The following is a 20,045-nucleotide window of genomic DNA, read 5'->3' as shown; positions in this document are numbered from 1 at the left end:
GGTGAACGCTTTCTATACCTCAGTGCTATATGGTTTAGTGTTTATTTGCACTTTAATTGCACAACAGCATATAAGCTGATATTTGGAAGTGAATGATGAATGATAGGCGTTGTAAGTAATACTGGTATGTGATTAGTAGATTGAGTTTTGAAACCCAAAATTATTTTTACTGCACAAGTTTGTGATTTGTGGGTATGGTGTGAGTGAGATTTGGGTTGAAGATGGTGGATAGTTGGTCAGGATGAGTATTTCAATTGTTTTCAAGAGAGTGGATAATAGTGGCACTGGATTGTTGCCATAATATGGCATTGGTTGTTTGTTCATAACAATGTACTCAGTTTTGTAGAAGATGTAGGTGGGAGGGAGACATTTGTTGAATATGACATAGATAGCTGGAAATGAATAGAGTAGCAATTTCCTGCTAGGTGTAGTTTGGGTATGATGTGATGTGCCTCAGTGAGATGTAAATCTTGAAATTGAAGGGTTGTTCCTAGGTACAGTCTTGGAAACTATGTATCTGCTGTTGACTCCAATGTTTTCAAGATTACTGGTGTACAAAATTGGCCAGACTTTGCAGTTTCTTCTTCAGTAAATCAGTGGAAGGTGGTGCAGATAATGGTAAAAATGTTCATAGTGTCCTGTGAGTTGTTGATGCTGCTTGTCTTTTTTGATTGACCCAGCCATACACAGAGGTGGTGCATACTTGGCTTGAGAAGAGTTAATGATGAAATACCAGGACAGTGCTCACAACGAAGCTCCTTCCCCTGCATTGTAGTTTCCCTCCTCAGGTATAGAGTGACATGATATTGGCAGAGGATGTGGAGATAATCACTTTGATCAGGCTGTTTGTGGTTTGAAGGCTCTTTTACCAGAATCCGTTCATAGTGATAACTGTGTTCTCTGGTGGAACATGATGAGAACATTGTGTGAAGTGCATAGAAGTAGCTATTTGAGTATGTATGAAAATGTCAGGCAACCACTGTTACTCCTAAATTTCTGTGGAATTAAGTTTTCTGTGTGTGTTTGAAAATCCCAGAGGTTCAAGTTGGCTGTTTATATGTTGCAAGCGAAAAAGTTTTTGAGTAAACTGGGGCACTAGCATTAGTTCCCTGTTCACTGTGACAAGGAAGCTAGTATAAAAAGTAGTTTTGTGGTTTTGTTTGCAAAGAAGTGCTCATGGGATGAAAGCACTGCTTGCGATTATTCTGAGATTGATGGCGGGATTGCTAAACATCTAGAGTTTTAGTAAGGGGCTAGTCGGAGTAGTTATATAGTTGTAAAATTATTTGATATTTGATGAGAAATTTCTTTATTCATAGCACATGGGCCATCATAGTTGAAGCATAAAGATGGGCATGGTATGCGTATAATGTCCTGACAGTGATGTTCATAGAGACTTGTTGTATACTTTGATTCTTCATCTGTTTAACAGTAACATTAAGAAATGTATTAGTGGAGCAAGTAGCTGTGAAATTACTGGTGTATGACTGATAGTATGGACGTGATGCTGAATGGAAGTGTTTGTTTAGCTGTGGGTGTTTTCATAATTGCCATGTGAGGAAAAGCAATACTCGTGGTAGGCGAAAAGAGATACAGAGAGAAACACATTAATTGCGTGTAGCGTGTATCAGCAGCTGTTGGGCGGGGTATCAAGTAAGACGCAAGGTGAAACGAAAGAGGAAGTGGCCAAATATCGACAAGAGTTGGCACTGTTAGGGCGAGGTGAATACGCTATTGCGGTGCGAAAATTTTCGAAGAGAGAGGCGGTTTTAAAGAAAGCACAAGTGTCCTATGACTGCCCTCTTGTGTGTTTCTCTTTCAGTGACTATTTGGCATGTCTGCTTGCGCCATAGAATGCTACTGTATGTGCCCCAGGCCCCCATCTAGCGGCCGGAGCTGCAAGCGGTGTTTACATACAGTCTCGCCTGAGGCAATGGTCTCTGATTTCGGATGCAAAAAGCACTGGTAGCGCACAGAATAGTTGAGTGAGGAAAGGTTAGATCATGGCGGCCAAATAGGAGTAGAACTAGGTTCTTTGCAGAATGTCCGAGCTTAAGTAATTCTTCGATAAGTAAATCGCGAATGTGAAGAGTGTGTCGTATTCTCGTAGGGCGTGTTGACGGTCTCGTGGCATAAGTAGCGAGCGGTGATAGCTTGCAAGCAAGATCATACTTCACAGGATCATTTCTGTAGTATGTCTTCAACTCTCTCTCGTTCAAAGCTGGAGTAGACGCAACCACGATGATGAGTGGTAGCACTGTCCCTGAGCGTGAGGCATGCGACCGAGATTCATTGCATCTTGGTTGTAATCGATGATCGTTCACCACATTCTGAGGGATGTGGGAAGGGAGTAGCGCTTTCCGAGTGGTGGTTTTATTATAGATCAGAAGCATAAGTCATACTTTCGGTATCGTGACCCGCCGCGTTGCAGAAATGTTGTGGAAGGACTTTGATTGCGACATGTCATGAAAGCCTTGCGGAAGTTTCCCGAGTGGCACGGTGACGAGCCAGTTGATTTGTCCTGCTGCAAGTGCTAGGATTGGATGACAACGACGTACTTTGAGTTACAAGAATGAGTGAGCAGCACAAGCAGAGTGCAATTGATGACCATAAAAAGCTGACACACAACACAGTCTTGATAATGACCACTAATGCATGATGTACGAAACAATCAGGAGCAGCACGTTTGGCTAGAAAACATGAATTGAGTGATTTGCAAGGCACTGTTACCAGCAAGAAGGAATGCATGAAATTCGCAAATGAATAAGACTGGTTCAAATACTATCGACAGAAATTTTGTTTCTGTTGTCAGCTAGTATTAGTTGTGTGGGAGCAGGGGATATTTCCCTTGCACTACACATCTACATACACGTTGCGTCTGATGTGGCCTAGTTTCGCGTACAAAGAACTATCTAGTTGTCAGTTTTTTCAGTGAACGAGTGTGGTGGGGAGGAGAGAGATTAGTGTTAGATGCAGAGCACTGCGGGCAGTTGTGTGCCGAACGTTGTATGTCAAACGGTGGGTCGCCGACAGGAATTAGGCGTGCTGCCATCTGGCGGCAGGTGAGGTAATGAAGCAGCTTGGATGGTGACAGAAATGATGAAAATAGTTATGTAAAGAGTAATAGCGACCTCATTTGGCAGACACGTATTTCAGCGTTGGCAGTTAGTTTTGCGGTTTGTGCTTGCATAACACTGGAAGTCTGTTGACGGTAGAGAAGTGGACAAGAGGGAAAGAATTTTCCGCGTTCTCGCGCAGAAGTACTAGAGAAGCAGCCATAAGTATGGAAGTGAGTGCGTTGATCGGCACTCTGGTTTCCCTTCAAATCGAATAAATCTTTCGCCTTTTACTAAAGATTTCCGTGGAGGGGAACATTAAATGAGTCTGTAATGTATTTTTCGTAGTGCTCGGCTATTGCTGAGCCACAATCACAAGTAAAACGTAATGTAAGCAATAATGTGCGTAAATAGGAAGAGGTAGATTGTGTTGTGTGGAGTAGCGGAGCACGTTGGATCAGGTAGATGTTTTTGCTTGATTTGAAATTGTAACAGGCCATGTCGCAGTATAATGAAACAAGTACATTTGCCCTGAAATGGCGTGCAGTGTGTTAGACGATAGTGTAAAGAGAAAGAGAGCTATTTAATGTCTGAGTTGTATAAATGGCAGGAGACTAATCTGGAAATAGCATAAAGGAATTGTAATGTGAGTGGTGCTTGCGATAATGTATGGCAGGCAATATTGTGCAGAGGTGAAGGTGAATGCTTTGTATTGTGAAGAGTTGTTACATTTGTGTGTGTGTGAGGCACAAGAGGCATAATTGTGGAAACTCTTGGTGAACGCTTTCTATACCTCAGTGCTATATGGTTTAGTGTTTATTTGCACTTTAATTGCACAACAGCATATAAGCTGATATTTGGAAGTGAATGATGAATGATAGGCGTTGTAAGTAATACTGGTATGTGATTAGTAGATTGAGTTTTGAAACCCAAAATTATTTTTACTGCACAAGTTTGTGATTTGTGGGTATGGTGTGAGTGAGATTTGGGTTGAAGATGGTGGATAGTTGGTCAGGATGAGTATTTCAATTGTTTTCAAGAGAGTGGATAATAGTGGCACTGGATTGTTGCCATAATATGGCATTTGTTGTTTGTTCATAACAATGTACTCAGTTTTGTAGAAGATGTAGGTGGGAGGGAGACATTTGTTGAATATGACATAGATAGCTGGAAATGAATAGAGTAGCAAATTCCTGCTAGGTGTAGTTTGGGTATGATGTGATGTGCCTCAGTGAGATGTAAATCTTGAAATTGAAGGGTTGTTCCTAGGTACAGTCTTGGAAACTATGTATCTGCTGTTGACTCCAATGTTTTCAAGATTACTGGTGTACAAAATTGGCCAGACTTTGCAGTTTCTTCTTCAGTAAATCAGTGGAAGGTGGTGCAGATAATGGTAAAAATGTTCATAGTGTCCTGTGAGTTGTTGATGCTGCTTGTCTTTTTTGATTGACCCAGCCATACACAGAGGTGGTGCATACTTGGCTTGAGAAGAGTTAATGATGAAATACCAGGACAGTGCTCACAACGAAGCTCCTTCCCCTGCATTGTAGTTTCCCTCCTCAGGTATAGAGTGACATGATATTGGCAGAGGATGTGGAGATAATCACTTTGATCAGGCTGTTTGTGGTTTGAAGGCTCTTTTACCAGAATCCATTCATAGTGATAACTGTGTTCTCTGGTGGAACATGATGAGAACATTGTGTGAAGTGCATAGAAGTAGCTATTTGAGTATGTATGAAAATGTCAGGCAACCACTGTTACTCCTAAATTTCTGTGGAATTAAGTTTTCTGTGTGTGTTTGAAAATCCCAGAGGTTCAAGTTGGCTGTTTATATGTTGCAAGCGAAAAAGTTTTGGAGTAAACTGGGGCACTAGCATTAGTTCCCTGTTCACTGTGACAAGGAAGCTAGTATAAAAAGTAGTTTTGTGGTTTTGTTTGCAAAGAAGTGCTCATGGGATGAAAGCACTGCTTGCGATTATTCTGAGATTGATGGCGGGATTGCTAAACATCTAGAGTTTTAGTAAGGGGCTAGTCGGAGTAGTTATATAGTTGTAAAATTATTTGATATTTGATGAGAAATTTCTTTATTCATAGCACATGGGCCATCATAGTTGAAGCATAAAGATGGGCATGGTATGCGTATAATGTCCTGACAGTGATGTTCATAGAGACTTGTTGTATACTTTGATTCTTCATCTGTTTAACAGTAACATTAAGAAATGTATTAGTGGAGCAAGTAGCTGTGAAATTACTGGTGTATGACTGATAGTATGGACGTGATGCTGAATGGAAGTGTTTGTTTAGCTGTGGGTGTTTTCATAATTGCCATGTGAGGAAAAGCAATACTCGTGGTAGGCGAAAAGAGATACAGAGAGAAACACATTAATTGCGTGTAGCGTGTATCAGCAGCTGTTGGGCGGGGTATCAAGTAAGACGCAAGGTGAAACGAAAGAGGAAGTGGCCAAATATCGACAAGAGTTGGCACTGTTAGGGCGAGGTGAATACGCTATTGCGGTGCGAAAATTTTCGAAGAGAGAGGCGGTTTTAAAGAAAGCACAAGTGTCCTATGACTGCCCTCTTGTGTGTTTCTCTTTCAGTGACTATTTGGCATGTCTGCTTGCGCCATAGAATGCTACTGTATGTGCCCCAGGCCCCCATCTAGCGGCCGGAGCTGCAAGCGGTGTTTACATACAGTCTCGCCTGAGGCAATGGTCTCTGATTTCGGATGCAAAAAGCACTGGTAGCGCACAGAATAGTTGAGTGAGGAAAGGTTAGATCATGGCGGCCAAATAGGAGTAGAACTAGGTTCTTTGCAGAATGTCCGAGCTTAAGTAATTCTTCGATAAGTAAATCGCGAATGTGAAGAGTGTGTCGTATTCTCGTAGGGCGTGTTGACGGTCTCGTGGCATAAGTAGCGAGCGGTGATAGCTTGCAAGCAAGATCATACTTCACAGGATCATTTCTGTAGTATGTCTTCAACTCTCTCTAGTTCAAAGCTGGAGTAGACGCAACCACGATGATGAGTGGTAGCACTGTCCCTGAGCGTGAGGCATGCGACCGAGATTCATTGCATCTTGGTTGTAATCGATGATCGTTCACCACATTCTGAGGGATGTGGGAAGTGAGTAGCGCTTTTCGAGTGGTGGTTTTATTATAGATCAGAAGCATAAGTCATACTTTCGGTATCGTGACCCGCCGCGTTGCAGAAATGTTGTGGAAGGACTTTGATTGCGACATGTCATGAAAGCCTTGCGGAAGTTTCCCGAGTGGCACGGTGACGAGCCAGTTGATTTGTCCTGCTGCAAGTGCTAGGATTGGATGACAACGACGTACTTTGAGTTACAAGAATGAGTGAGCAGCACAAGCAGAGTGCAATTGATGACCATAAAAAGCTGACACACGACACAGTCTTGATAATGACCACTAATGCATGATGTACGAAACAATCAGGAGCAGCACGTTTGGCTAGAAAACATGAATTGAGTGATTTGCAAGGCACTGTTACCAGCAAGAAGGAATGCATGAAATTCGCAAATGAATAAGACTGGTTCAAATACTATCGACAGAAATTTTGTTTCTGTTGTCAGCTAGTATTAGTTGTGTGGGAGCAGGGGATATTTCCCTTGCACTACACATCTACATACACGTTGCGTCTGATGTGGCCTAGTTTCGCGTACAAAGAACTATCTAGTTGTCAGTTTTTTCAGTGAACGAGTGTGGTGGGGAGGAGAGAGATTAGTGTTAGATGCAGAGCACTGCGGGCAGTTGTGTGCCGAACGTTGTATGTCAAACGGTGGGTCGCCGACAGGAATTAGGCGTGCTGCCATCTGGCGGCAGGTGAGGTAATGAAGCAGCTTGGATGGTGACAGAAATGATGAAAATAGTTATGTAAAGAGTAATAGCGACCTCATTTGGCAGACACGTATTTCAGCGTTGGCAGTTAGTTTTGCGGTTTGTGCTTGCATAACACTGGAAGTCTGTTGACGGTAGAGAAGTGGACAAGAGGGAAAGAATTTTCCGCGTTCTCGCGCAGAAGTACTAGAGAAGCAGCCATAAGTATGGAAGTGAGTGCGTTGATCGGCACTCTGGTTTCCCTTCAAATCGAATAAATCTTTCGCCTTTTACTAAAGATTTCCGTGGAGGGGAACATTAAATGAGTCTGTAATGTATTTTTCGTAGTGCTCGGCTATTGCTGAGCCACAATCACAAGTAAAACGTAATGTAAGCAATAATGTGCGTAAATAGGAAGAGGTAGATTGTGTTGTGTGGAGTAGCGGAGCACGTTGGATCAGGTAGATGTTTTTGCTTGATTTGAAATTGTAACAGGCCATGTCGCAGTATAATGAAACAAGTACATTTGCCCTGAAATGGCGTGCAGTGTGTTAGACGATAGTGTAAAGAGAAAGAGAGCTATTTAATGTCTGAGTTGTATAAATGGCAGGAGACTAATCTGGAAATAGCATAAAGGAATTGTAATGTGAGTGGTGCTTGCGATAATGTATGGCAGGCAATATTGTGCAGAGGTGAAGGTGAATGCTTTGTATTGTGAAGAGTTGTTACATTTGTGTGTGTGTGTGAGGCACAAGAGGCATAATTGTGGAAACTCTTGGTGAACGCTTTCTATACCTCAGTGCTATATGGTTTAGTGTTTATTTGCACTTTAATTGCACAACAGCATATAAGCTGATATTTGGAAGTGAATGATGAATGATAGGCGTTGTAAGTAATACTGGTATGTGATTAGTAGATTGAGTTTTGAAACCCAAAATTATTTTTACTGCACAAGTTTGTGATTTGTGGGTATGGTGTGAGTGAGATTTGGGTTGAAGATGGTGGATAGTTGGTCAGGATGAGTATTTCAATTGTTTTCAAGAGAGTGGATAATAGTGGCACTGGATTGTTGCCATAATATGGCATTGGTTGTTTGTTCATAACAATGTACTCAGTTTTGTAGAAGATGTAGGTGGGAGGGAGACATTTGTTGAATATGACATAGATAGCTGGAAATGAATAGAGTAGCAATTTCCTGCTAGGTGTAGTTTGGGTATGATGTGATGTGCCTCAGTGAGATGTAAATCTTGAAATTGAAGGGTTGTTCCTAGGTACAGTCTTGGAAACTATGTATCTGCTGTTGACTCCAATGTTTTCAAGATTACTGGTGTACAAAATTGGCCAGACTTTGCAGTTTCTTCTTCAGTAAATCAGTGGAAGGTGGTGCAGATAATGGTAAAAATGTTCATAGTGTCCTGTGAGTTGTTGATGCTGCTTGTCTTTTTTGATTGACCCAGCCATACACAGAGGTGGTGCATACTTGGCTTGAGAAGAGTTAATGATGAAATACCAGGACAGTGCTCACAACGAAGCTCCTTCCCCTGCATTGTAGTTTCCCTCCTCAGGTATAGAGTGACATGATATTGGCAGAGGATGTGGAGATAATCACTTTGATCAGGCTGTTTGTGGTTTGAAGGCTCTTTTACCAGAATCCGTTCATAGTGATAACTGTGTTCTCTGGTGGAACATGATGAGAACATTGTGTGAAGTGCATAGAAGTAGCTATTTGAGTATGTATGAAAATGTCAGGCAACCACTGTTACTCCTAAATTTCTGTGGAATTAAGTTTTCTGTGTGTGTTTGAAAATCCCAGAGGTTCAAGTTGGCTGTTTATATGTTGCAAGCGAAAAAGTTTTTGAGTAAACTGGGGCACTAGCATTAGTTCCCTGTTCACTGTGACAAGGAAGCTAGTATAAAAAGTAGTTTTGTGGTTTTGTTTGCAAAGAAGTGCTCATGGGATGAAAGCACTGCTTGCGATTATTCTGAGATTGATGGCGGGATTGCTAAACATCTAGAGTTTTAGTAAGGGGCTAGTCGGAGTAGTTATATAGTTGTAAAATTATTTGATATTTGATGAGAAATTTCTTTATTCATAGCACATGGGCCATCATAGTTGAAGCATAAAGATGGGCATGGTATGCGTATAATGTCCTGACAGTGATGTTCATAGAGACTTGTTGTATACTTTGATTCTTCATCTGTTTAACAGTAACATTAAGAAATGTATTAGTGGAGCAAGTAGCTGTGAAATTACTGGTGTATGACTGATAGTATGGACGTGATGCTGAATGGAAGTGTTTGTTTAGCTGTGGGTGTTTTCATAATTGCCATGTGAGGAAAAGCAATACTCGTGGTAGGCGAAAAGAGATACAGAGAGAAACACATTAATTGCGTGTAGCGTGTATCAGCAGCTGTTGGGCGGGGTATCAAGTAAGACGCAAGGTGAAACGAAAGAGGAAGTGGCCAAATATCGACAAGAGTTGGCACTGTTAGGGCGAGGTGAATACGCTATTGCGGTGCGAAAATTTTCGAAGAGAGAGGCGGTTTTAAAGAAAGCACAAGTGTCCTATGACTGCCCTCTTGTGTGTTTCTCTTTCAGTGACTATTTGGCATGTCTGCTTGCGCCATAGAATGCTACTGTATGTGCCCCAGGCCCCCATCTAGCGGCCGGAGCTGCAAGCGGTGTTTACATACAGTCTCGCCTGAGGCAATGGTCTCTGATTTCGGATGCAAAAAGCACTGGTAGCGCACAGAATAGTTGAGTGAGGAAAGGTTAGATCATGGCGGCCAAATAGGAGTAGAACTAGGTTCTTTGCAGAATGTCCGAGCTTAAGTAATTCTTCGATAAGTAAATCGCGAATGTGAAGAGTGTGTCGTATTCTCGTAGGGCGTGTTGACGGTCTCGTGGCATAAGTAGCGAGCGGTGATAGCTTGCAAGCAAGATCATACTTCACAGGATCATTTCTGTAGTATGTCTTCAACTCTCTCTCGTTCAAAGCTGGAGTAGACGCAACCACGATGATGAGTGGTAGCACTGTCCCTGAGCGTGAGGCATGCGACCGAGATTCATTGCATCTTGGTTGTAATCGATGATCGTTCACCACATTCTGAGGGATGTGGGAAGTGAGTAGCGCTTTCCGAGTGGTGGTTTTATTATAGATCAGAAGCATAAGTCATACTTTCGGTATCGTGACCCGCCGCGTTGCAGAAATGTTGTGGAAGGACTTTGATTGCGACATGTCATGAAAGCCTTGCGGAAGTTTCCCGAGTGGCACGGTGACGAGCCAGTTGATTTGTCCTGCTGCAAGTGCTAGGATTGGATGACAACGACGTACTTTGAGTTACAAGAATGAGTGAGCAGCACAAGCAGAGTGCAATTGATGACCATAAAAAGCTGACACACAACACAGTCTTGATAATGACCACTAATGCATGATGTACGAAACAATCAGGAGCAGCACGTTTGGCTAGAAAACATGAATTGAGTGATTTGCAAGGCACTGTTACCAGCAAGAAGGAATGCATGAAATTCGCAAATGAATAAGACTGGTTCAAATACTATCGACAGAAATTTTGTTTCTGTTGTCAGCTAGTATTAGTTGTGTGGGAGCAGGGGATATTTCCCTTGCACTACACATCTACATACACGTTGCGTCTGATGTGGCCTAGTTTCGCGTACAAAGAACTATCTAGTTGTCAGTTTTTTCAGTGAACGAGTGTGATGGGGAGGAGAGAGATTAGTGTTAGATGCAGAGCACTGCGGGCAGTTGTGTGCCGAACGTTGTATGTCAAACGGTGGGTCGCCGACAGGAATTAGGCGTGCTGCCATCTGGCGGCAGGTGAGGTAATGAAGCAGCTTGGATGGTGACAGAAATGATGAAAATAGTTATGTAAAGAGTAATAGCGACCTCATTTGGCAGACACGTATTTCAGCGTTGGCAGTTAGTTTTGCGGTTTGTGCTTGCATAACACTGGAAGTCTGTTGACGGTAGAGAAGTGGACAAGAGGGAAAGAATTTTCCGCGTTCTCGCGCAGAAGTACTAGAGAAGCAGCCATAAGTATGGAAGTGAGTGCGTTGATCGGCACTCTGGTTTCCCTTCAAATCGAATAAATCTTTCGCCTTTTACTAAAGATTTCCGTGGAGGGGAACATTAAATGAGTCTGTAATGTATTTTTCGTAGTGCTCGGCTATTGCTGAGCCACAATCACAAGTAAAACGTAATGTAAGCAATAATGTGCGTAAATAGGAAGAGGTAGATTGTGTTGTGTGGAGTAGCGGAGCACGTTGGATCAGGTAGATGTTTTTGCTTGATTTGAAATTGTAACAGGCCATGTCGCAGTATAATGAAACAAGTACATTTGCCCTGAAATGGCGTGCAGTGTGTTAGACGATAGTGTAAAGAGAAAGAGAGCTATTTAATGTCTGAGTTGTATAAATGGCAGGAGACTAATCTGGAAATAGCATAAAGGAATTGTAATGTGAGTGGTGCTTGCGATAATGTATGGCAGGCAATATTGTGCAGAGGTGAAGGTGAATGCTTTGTATTGTGAAGAGTTGTTACATTTGTGTGTGTGTGAGGCACAAGAGGCATAATTGTGGAAACTCTTGGTGAACGCTTTCTATACCTCAGTGCTATATGGTTTAGTGTTTATTTGCACTTTAATTGCACAACAGCATATAAGCTGATATTTGGAAGTGAATGATGAATGATAGGCGTTGTAAGTAATACTGGTATGTGATTAGTAGATTGAGTTTTGAAACCCAAAATTATTTTTACTGCACAAGTTTGTGATTTGTGGGTATGGTGTGAGTGAGATTTGGGTTGAAGATGGTGGATAGTTGGTCAGGATGAGTATTTCAATTGTTTTCAAGAGAGTGGATAATAGTGGCACTGGATTGTTGCCATAATATGGCATTTGTTGTTTGTTCATAACAATGTACTCAGTTTTGTAGAAGATGTAGGTGGGAGGGAGACATTTGTTGAATATGACATAGATAGCTGGAAATGAATAGAGTAGCAAATTCCTGCTAGGTGTAGTTTGGGTATGATGTGATGTGCCTCAGTGAGATGTAAATCTTGAAATTGAAGGGTTGTTCCTAGGTACAGTCTTGGAAACTATGTATCTGCTGTTGACTCCAATGTTTTCAAGATTACTGGTGTACAAAATTGGCCAGACTTTGCAGTTTCTTCTTCAGTAAATCAGTGGAAGGTGGTGCAGATAATGGTAAAAATGTTCATAGTGTCCTGTGAGTTGTTGATGCTGCTTGTCTTTTTTGATTGACCCAGCCATACACAGAGGTGGTGCATACTTGGCTTGAGAAGAGTTAATGATGAAATACCAGGACAGTGCTCACAACGAAGCTCCTTCCCCTGCATTGTAGTTTCCCTCCTCAGGTATAGAGTGACATGATATTGGCAGAGGATGTGGAGATAATCACTTTGATCAGGCTGTTTGTGGTTTGAAGGCTCTTTTACCAGAATCCATTCATAGTGATAACTGTGTTCTCTGGTGGAACATGATGAGAACATTGTGTGAAGTGCATAGAAGTAGCTATTTGAGTATGTATGAAAATGTCAGGCAACCACTGTTACTCCTAAATTTCTGTGGAATTAAGTTTTCTGTGTGTGTTTGAAAATCCCAGAGGTTCAAGTTGGCTGTTTATATGTTGCAAGCGAAAAAGTTTTTGAGTAAACTGGGGCACTAGCATTAGTTCCCTGTTCACTGTGACAAGGAAGCTAGTATAAAAAGTAGTTTTGTGGTTTTGTTTGCAAAGAAGTGCTCATGGGATGAAAGCACTGCTTGCGATTATTCTGAGATTGATGGCGGGATTGCTAAACATCTAGAGTTTTAGTAAGGGGCTAGTCGGAGTAGTTATATAGTTGTAAAATTATTTGATATTTGATGAGAAATTTCTTTATTCATAGCACATGGGCCATCATAGTTGAAGCATAAAGATGGGCATGGTATGCGTATAATGTCCTGACAGTGATGTTCATAGAGACTTGTTGTATACTTTGATTCTTCATCTGTTTAACAGTAACATTAAGAAATGTATTAGTGGAGCAAGTAGCTGTGAAATTACTGGTGTATGACTGATAGTATGGACGTGATGCTGAATGGAAGTGTTTGTTTAGCTGTGGGTGTTTTCATAATTGCCATGTGAGGAAAAGCAATACTCGTGGTAGGCGAAAAGAGATACAGAGAGAAACACATTAATTGCGTGTAGCGTGTATCAGCAGCTGTTGGGCGGGGTATCAAGTAAGACGCAAGGTGAAACGAAAGAGGAAGTGGCCAAATATCGACAAGAGTTGGCACTGTTAGGGCGAGGTGAATACGCTATTGCGGTGCGAAAATTTTCGAAGAGAGAGGCGGTTTTAAAGAAAGCACAAGTGTCCTATGACTGCCCTCTTGTGTGTTTCTCTTTCAGTGACTATTTGGCATGTCTGCTTGCGCCATAGAATGCTACTGTATGTGCCCCAGGCCCCCATCTAGCGGCCGGAGCTGCAAGCGGTGTTTACATACAGTCTCGCCTGAGGCAATGGTCTCTGATTTCGGATGCAAAAAGCACTGGTAGCGCACAGAATAGTTGAGTGAGGAAAGGTTAGATCATGGCGGCCAAATAGGAGTAGAACTAGGTTCTTTGCAGAATGTCCGAGCTTAAGTAATTCTTCGATAAGTAAATCGCGAATGTGAAGAGTGTGTCGTATTCTCGTAGGGCGTGTTGACGGTCTCGTGGCATAAGTAGCGAGCGGTGATAGCTTGCAAGCAAGATCATACTTCACAGGATCATTTCTGTAGTATGTCTTCAACTCTCTCTCGTTCAAAGCTGGAGTAGACGCAACCACGATGATGAGTGGTAGCACTGTCCCTGAGCGTGAGGCATGCGACCGAGATTCATTGCATCTTGGTTGTAATCGATGATCGTTCACCACATTCTGAGGGATGTGGGAAGGGAGTAGCGCTTTCCGAGTGGTGGTTTTATTATAGATCAGAAGCATAAGTCATACTTTCGGTATCGTGACCCGCCGCGTTGCAGAAATGTTGTGGAAGGACTTTGATTGCGACATGTCATGAAAGCCTTGCGGAAGTTTCCCGAGTGGCACGGTGACGAGCCAGTTGATTTGTCCTGCTGCAAGTGCTAGGATTGGATGACAACGACGTACTTTGAGTTACAAGAATGAGTGAGCAGCACAAGCAGAGTGCAATTGATGACCATAAAAAGCTGACACACAACACAGTCTTGATAATGACCACTAATGCATGATGTACGAAACAATCAGGAGCAGCACGTTTGGCTAGAAAACATGAATTGAGTGATTTGCAAGGCACTGTTACCAGCAAGAAGGAATGCATGAAATTCGCAAATGAATAAGACTGGTTCAAATACTATCGACAGAAATTTTGTTTCTGTTGTCAGCTAGTATTAGTTGTGTGGGAGCAGGGGATATTTCCCTTGCACTACACATCTACATACACGTTGCGTCTGATGTGGCCTAGTTTCGCGTACAAAGAACTATCTAGTTGTCAGTTTTTTCAGTGAACGAGTGTGGTGGGGAGGAGAGAGATTAGTGTTAGATGCAGAGCACTGCGGGCAGTTGTGTGCCGAACGTTGTATGTCAAACGGTGGGTCGCCGACAGGAATTAGGCGTGCTGCCATCTGGCGGCAGGTGAGGTAATGAAGCAGCTTGGATGGTGACAGAAATGATGAAAATAGTTATGTAAAGAGTAATAGCGACCTCATTTGGCAGACACGTATTTCAGCGTTGGCAGTTAGTTTTGCGGTTTGTGCTTGCATAACACTGGAAGTCTGTTGACGGTAGAGAAGTGGACAAGAGGGAAAGAATTTTCCGCGTTCTCGCGCAGAAGTACTAGAGAAGCAGCCATAAGTATGGAAGTGAGTGCGTTGATCGGCACTCTGGTTTCCCTTCAAATCGAATAAATCTTTCGCCTTTTACTAAAGATTTCCGTGGAGGGGAACATTAAATGAGTCTGTAATGTATTTTTCGTAGTGCTCGGCTATTGCTGAGCCACAATCACAAGTAAAACGTAATGTAAGCAATAATGTGCGTAAATAGGAAGAGGTAGATTGTGTTGTGTGGAGTAGCGGAGCACGTTGGATCAGGTAGATGTTTTTGCTTGATTTGAAATTGTAACAGGCCATGTCGCAGTATAATGAAACAAGTACATTTGCCCTGAAATGGCGTGCAGTGTGTTAGACGATAGTGTAAAGAGAAAGAGAGCTATTTAATGTCTGAGTTGTATAAATGGCAGGAGACTAATCTGGAAATAGCATAAAGGAATTGTAATGTGAGTGGTGCTTGCGATAATGTATGGCAGGCAATATTGTGCAGAGGTGAAGGTGAATGCTTTGTATTGTGAAGAGTTGTTACATTTGTGTGTGTGTGAGGCACAAGAGGCATAATTGTGGAAACTCTTGGTGAACGCTTTCTATACCTCAGTGCTATATGGTTTAGTGTTTATTTGCACTTTAATTGCACAACAGCATATAAGCTGATATTTGGAAGTGAATGATGAATGATAGGCGTTGTAAGTAATACTGGTATGTGATTAGTAGATTGAGTTTTGAAACCCAAAATTATTTTTACTGCACAAGTTTGTGATTTGTGGGTATGGTGTGAGTGAGATTTGGGTTGAAGATGGTGGATAGTTGGTCAGGATGAGTATTTCAATTGTTTTCAAGAGAGTGGATAATAGTGGCACTGGATTGTTGCCATAATATGGCATTGGTTGTTTGTTCATAACAATGTACTCAGTTTTGTAGAAGATGTAGGTGGGAGGGAGACATTTGTTGAATATGACATAGATAGCTGGAAATGAATAGAGTAGCAATTTCCTGCTAGGTGTAGTTTGGGTATGATGTGATGTGCCTCAGTGAGATGTAAATCTTGAAATTGAAGGGTTGTTCCTAGGTACAGTCTTGGAAACTATGTATCTGCTGTTGACTCCAATGTTTTCAAGATTACTGGTGTACAAAATTGGCCAGACTTTGCAGTTTCTTCTTCAGTAAATCAGTGGAAGGTGGTGCAGATAATGGTAAAAATGTTCATAGTGTCCTGTGAGTTGTTGATGCTGCTTGTCTTTTTTGATTGACCCAGCCATACACAGAGGTGGTGCATACTTGGCTTGAGAAGAGTTAATGATGAAATACCAGGACAGTGCTCACAACGAAGCTCCTTCCCCTGCATTGTAGTTTCCCTCCTCAGGTATAGAGTGACATGATATTGGCAGAGGATGTGGAGATAATCACTTTGATCAGGCTGTTTGTGGTTTGAAGGCTCTTTTACCAGAATCCATTCATAGTGATAACTGTGTTCTCTGGTGGAACATGATGAGAACATTGTGTGAAGTGCATAGAAGTAGCTATTTGAGTATGTATGAAAATGTCAGGCAACCACTGTTACTCCTAAATTTCTGTGGAATTAAGTTTTCTGTGTGTGTTTGAAAATCCCAGAGGTTCAAGTTGGCTGTTTATATGTTGCAAGCGAAAAAGTTTTTGAGTAAACTGGGGCACTAGCATTAGTTCCCTGTTCACTGTGACAAGGAAGCTAGTATAAAAAGTAGTTTTGTGGTTTTGTTTGCAAAGAAGTGCTCATGGGATGAAAGCACTGCTTGCGATTATTCTGAGATTGATGGCGGGATTGCTAAACATCTAGAGTTTTAGTAAGGGGCTAGTCGGAGTAGTTATATAGTTGTAAAATTATTTGATATTTGATGAGAAATTTCTTTATTCATAGCACATGGGCCATCATAGTTGAAGCATAAAGATGGGCATGGTATGCGTATAATGTCCTGACAGTGATGTTCATAGAGACTTGTTGTATACTTTGATTCTTCATCTGTTTAACAGTAACATTAAGAAATGTATTAGTGGAGCAAGTAGCTGTGAAATTACTGGTGTATGACTGATAGTATGGACGTGATGCTGAATGGAAGTGTTTGTTTAGCTGTGGGTGTTTTCATAATTGCCATGTGAGGAAAAGCAATACTCGTGGTAGGCGAAAAGAGATACAGAGAGAAACACATTAATTGCGTGTAGCGTGTATCAGCAGCTGTTGGGCGGGGTATCAAGTAAGACGCAAGGTGAAACGAAAGAGGAAGTGGCCAAATATCGACAAGAGTTGGCACTGTTAGGGCGAGGTGAATACGCTATTGCGGTGCGAAAATTTTCGAAGAGAGAGGCGGTTTTAAAGAAAGCACAAGTGTCCTATGACTGCCCTCTTGTGTGTTTCTCTTTCAGTGACTATTTGGCATGTCTGCTTGCGCCATAGAATGCTACTGTATGTGCCCCAGGCCCCCATCTAGCGGCCGGAGCTGCAAGCGGTGTTTACATACAGTCTCGCCTGAGGCAATGGTCTCTGATTTCGGATGCAAAAAGCACTGGTAGCGCACAGAATAGTTGAGTGAGGAAAGGTTAGATCATGGCGGCCAAATAGGAGTAGAACTAGGTTCTTTGCAGAATGTCCGAGCTTAAGTAATTCTTCGATAAGTAAATCGCGAATGTGAAGAGTGTGTCGTATTCTCGTAGGGCGTGTTGACGGTCTCGTGGCATAAGTAGCGAGCGGTGATAGCTTGCAAGCAAGATCATACTTCACAGGATCATTTCTGTAGTATGTCTTCAACTCTCTCTCGTTCAAAGCTGGAGTAGACGCAACCACGATGATGAGTGGTAGCACTGTCCCTGAGCGTGAGGCATGCGACCGAGATTCATTGCATCTTGGTTGTAATCGATGATCGTTCACCACATTCTGAGGGATGTGGGAAGGGAGTAGCGCTTTCCGAGTGGTGGTTTTATTATAGATCAGAAGCATAAGTCATACTTTCGGTATCGTGACCCGCCGCGTTGCAGAAATGTTGTGGAAGGACTTTGATTGCGACATGTCATGAAAGCCTTGCGGAAGTTTCCCGAGTGGCACGGTGACGAGCCAGTTGATTTGTCCTGCTGCAAGTGCTAGGATTGGATGACAACGACGTACTTTGAGTTACAAGAATGAGTGAGCAGCACAAGCAGAGTGCAATTGATGACCATAAAAAGCTGACACACAACACAGTCTTGATAATGACCACTAATGCATGATGTACGAAACAATCAGGAGCAGCACGTTTGGCTAGAAAACATGAATTGAGTGATTTGCAAGGCACTGTTACCAGCAAGAAGGAATGCATGAAATTCGCAAATGAATAAGACTGGTTCAAATACTATCGACAGAAATTTTGTTTCTGTTGTCAGCTAGTATTAGTTGTGTGGGAGCAGGGGATATTTCCCTTGCACTACACATCTACATACACGTTGCGTCTGATGTGGCCTAGTTTCGCGTACAAAGAACTATCTAGTTGTCAGTTTTTTCAGTGAACGAGTGTGATGGGGAGGAGAGAGATTAGTGTTAGATGCAGAGCACTGCGGGCAGTTGTGTGCCGAACGTTGTATGTCAAACGGTGGGTCGCCGACAGGAATTAGGCGTGCTGCCATCTGGCGGCAGGTGAGGTAATGAAGCAGCTTGGATGGTGACAGAAATGATGAAAATAGTTATGTAAAGAGTAATAGCGACCTCATTTGGCAGACACGTATTTCAGCGTTGGCAGTTAGTTTTGCGGTTTGTGCTTGCATAACACTGGAAGTCTGTTGACGGTAGAGAAGTGGACAAGAGGGAAAGAATTTTCCGCGTTCTCGCGCAGAAGTACTAGAGAAGCAGCCATAAGTATGGAAGTGAGTGCGTTGATCGGCACTCTGGTTTCCCTTCAAATCGAATAAATCTTTCGCCTTTTACTAAAGATTTCCGTGGAGGGGAACATTAAATGAGTCTGTAATGTATTTTTCGTAGTGCTCGGCTATTGCTGAGCCACAATCACAAGTAAAACGTAATGTAAGCAATAATGTGCGTAAATAGGAAGAGGTAGATTGTGTTGTGTGGAGTAGCGGAGCACGTTGGATCAGGTAGATGTTTTTGCTTGATTTGAAATTGTAACAGGCCATGTCGCAGTATAATGAAACAAGTACATTTGCCCTGAAATGGCGTGCAGTGTGTTAGACGATAGTGTAAAGAGAAAGAGAGCTATTTAATGTCTGAGTTGTATAAATGGCAGGAGACTAATCTGGAAATAGCATAAAGGAATTGTAATGTGAGTGGTGCTTGCGATAATGTATGGCAGGCAATATTGTGCAGAGGTGAAGGTGAATGCTTTGTATTGTGAAGAGTTGTTACATTTGTGTGTGTGTGAGGCACAAGAGGCATAATTGTGGAAACTCTTGGTGAACGCTTTCTATACCTCAGTGCTATATGGTTTAGTGTTTATTTGCACTTTAATTGCACAACAGCATATAAGCTGATATTTGGAAGTGAATGATGAATGATAGGCGTTGTAAGTAATACTGGTATGTGATTAGTAGATTGAGTTTTGAAACCCAAAATTATTTTTACTGCACAAGTTTGTGATTTGTGGGTATGGTGTGAGTGAGATTTGGGTTGAAGATGGTGGATAGTTGGTCAGGATGAGTATTTCAATTGTTTTCAAGAGAGTGGATAATAGTGGCACTGGATTGTTGCCATAATATGGCATTTGTTGTTTGTTCATAACAATGTACTCAGTTTTGTAGAAGATGTAGGTGGGAGGGAGACATTTGTTGAATATGACATAGATAGCTGGAAATGAATAGAGTAGCAAATTCCTGCTAGGTGTAGTTTGGGTATGATGTGATGTGCCTCAGTGAGATGTAAATCTTGAAATTGAAGGGTTGTTCCTAGGTACAGTCTTGGAAACTATGTATCTGCTGTTGACTCCAATGTTTTCAAGATTACTGGTGTACAAAATTGGCCAGACTTTGCAGTTTCTTCTTCAGTAAATCAGTGGAAGGTGGTGCAGATAATGGTAAAAATGTTCATAGTGTCCTGTGAGTTGTTGATGCTGCTTGTCTTTTTTGATTGACCCAGCCATACACAGAGGTGGTGCATACTTGGCTTGAGAAGAGTTAATGATGAAATACCAGGACAGTGCTCACAACGAAGCTCCTTCCCCTGCATTGTAGTTTCCCTCCTCAGGTATAGAGTGACATGATATTGGCAGAGGATGTGGAGATAATCACTTTGATCAGGCTGTTTGTGGTTTGAAGGCTCTTTTACCAGAATCCATTCATAGTGA

At 42.1% G+C, this 20,045-nt stretch overlaps 10 non-coding genes across 10 annotated transcripts; all 10 read left to right on the top strand.

Moving 5' to 3' along the window:
* Positions 1 to 2,162: 2,162 nt before the first annotated feature.
* Positions 2,163 to 2,369, top strand: LOC126356947 (small nucleolar RNA U3). Its single transcript, XR_007565951.1, has one exon. It is a non-coding gene; the product is annotated as a small nucleolar RNA U3 (small nucleolar RNA).
* A 936-nt stretch (positions 2,370 to 3,305) lies between these two features.
* LOC126357101 (U5 spliceosomal RNA) lies at positions 3,306 to 3,424 on the top strand. Its single transcript, XR_007566086.1, has one exon. It is a non-coding gene; the product is annotated as a U5 spliceosomal RNA (small nuclear RNA).
* Positions 3,425 to 5,993: 2,569 nt separating this feature from the next.
* On the top strand, positions 5,994 to 6,200 carry LOC126356998 (small nucleolar RNA U3). The gene has a single exon (XR_007565996.1). It is a non-coding gene; the product is annotated as a small nucleolar RNA U3 (small nucleolar RNA).
* Positions 6,201 to 7,136: 936 nt separating this feature from the next.
* LOC126357100 (U5 spliceosomal RNA) lies at positions 7,137 to 7,255 on the top strand. The gene has a single exon (XR_007566085.1). It is a non-coding gene; the product is annotated as a U5 spliceosomal RNA (small nuclear RNA).
* A 2,571-nt stretch (positions 7,256 to 9,826) lies between these two features.
* Positions 9,827 to 10,033, top strand: LOC126356992 (small nucleolar RNA U3). Its single transcript, XR_007565990.1, has one exon. It is a non-coding gene; the product is annotated as a small nucleolar RNA U3 (small nucleolar RNA).
* A 936-nt stretch (positions 10,034 to 10,969) lies between these two features.
* On the top strand, positions 10,970 to 11,088 carry LOC126357099 (U5 spliceosomal RNA). Its single transcript, XR_007566084.1, has one exon. It is a non-coding gene; the product is annotated as a U5 spliceosomal RNA (small nuclear RNA).
* A 2,569-nt stretch (positions 11,089 to 13,657) lies between these two features.
* Positions 13,658 to 13,864, top strand: LOC126356946 (small nucleolar RNA U3). Its single transcript, XR_007565950.1, has one exon. It is a non-coding gene; the product is annotated as a small nucleolar RNA U3 (small nucleolar RNA).
* Positions 13,865 to 14,800: 936 nt separating this feature from the next.
* On the top strand, positions 14,801 to 14,919 carry LOC126357098 (U5 spliceosomal RNA). The gene has a single exon (XR_007566083.1). It is a non-coding gene; the product is annotated as a U5 spliceosomal RNA (small nuclear RNA).
* A 2,569-nt stretch (positions 14,920 to 17,488) lies between these two features.
* Positions 17,489 to 17,695, top strand: LOC126356944 (small nucleolar RNA U3). Its single transcript, XR_007565949.1, has one exon. It is a non-coding gene; the product is annotated as a small nucleolar RNA U3 (small nucleolar RNA).
* Positions 17,696 to 18,631: 936 nt separating this feature from the next.
* On the top strand, positions 18,632 to 18,750 carry LOC126357097 (U5 spliceosomal RNA). The gene has a single exon (XR_007566082.1). It is a non-coding gene; the product is annotated as a U5 spliceosomal RNA (small nuclear RNA).
* Positions 18,751 to 20,045: the final 1,295 nt, after the last annotated feature.

Source organism: Schistocerca gregaria, chromosome 3 (genome assembly GCF_023897955.1).
Source record: "Schistocerca gregaria isolate iqSchGreg1 chromosome 3, iqSchGreg1.2, whole genome shotgun sequence".
NCBI classification, from domain to species: Eukaryota; Metazoa; Arthropoda; class Insecta; order Orthoptera; family Acrididae; genus Schistocerca; species Schistocerca gregaria.
Note: the sequence above shows the minus strand (reverse complement) of the source record. Positions and strands in the feature narration are given on the sequence as shown.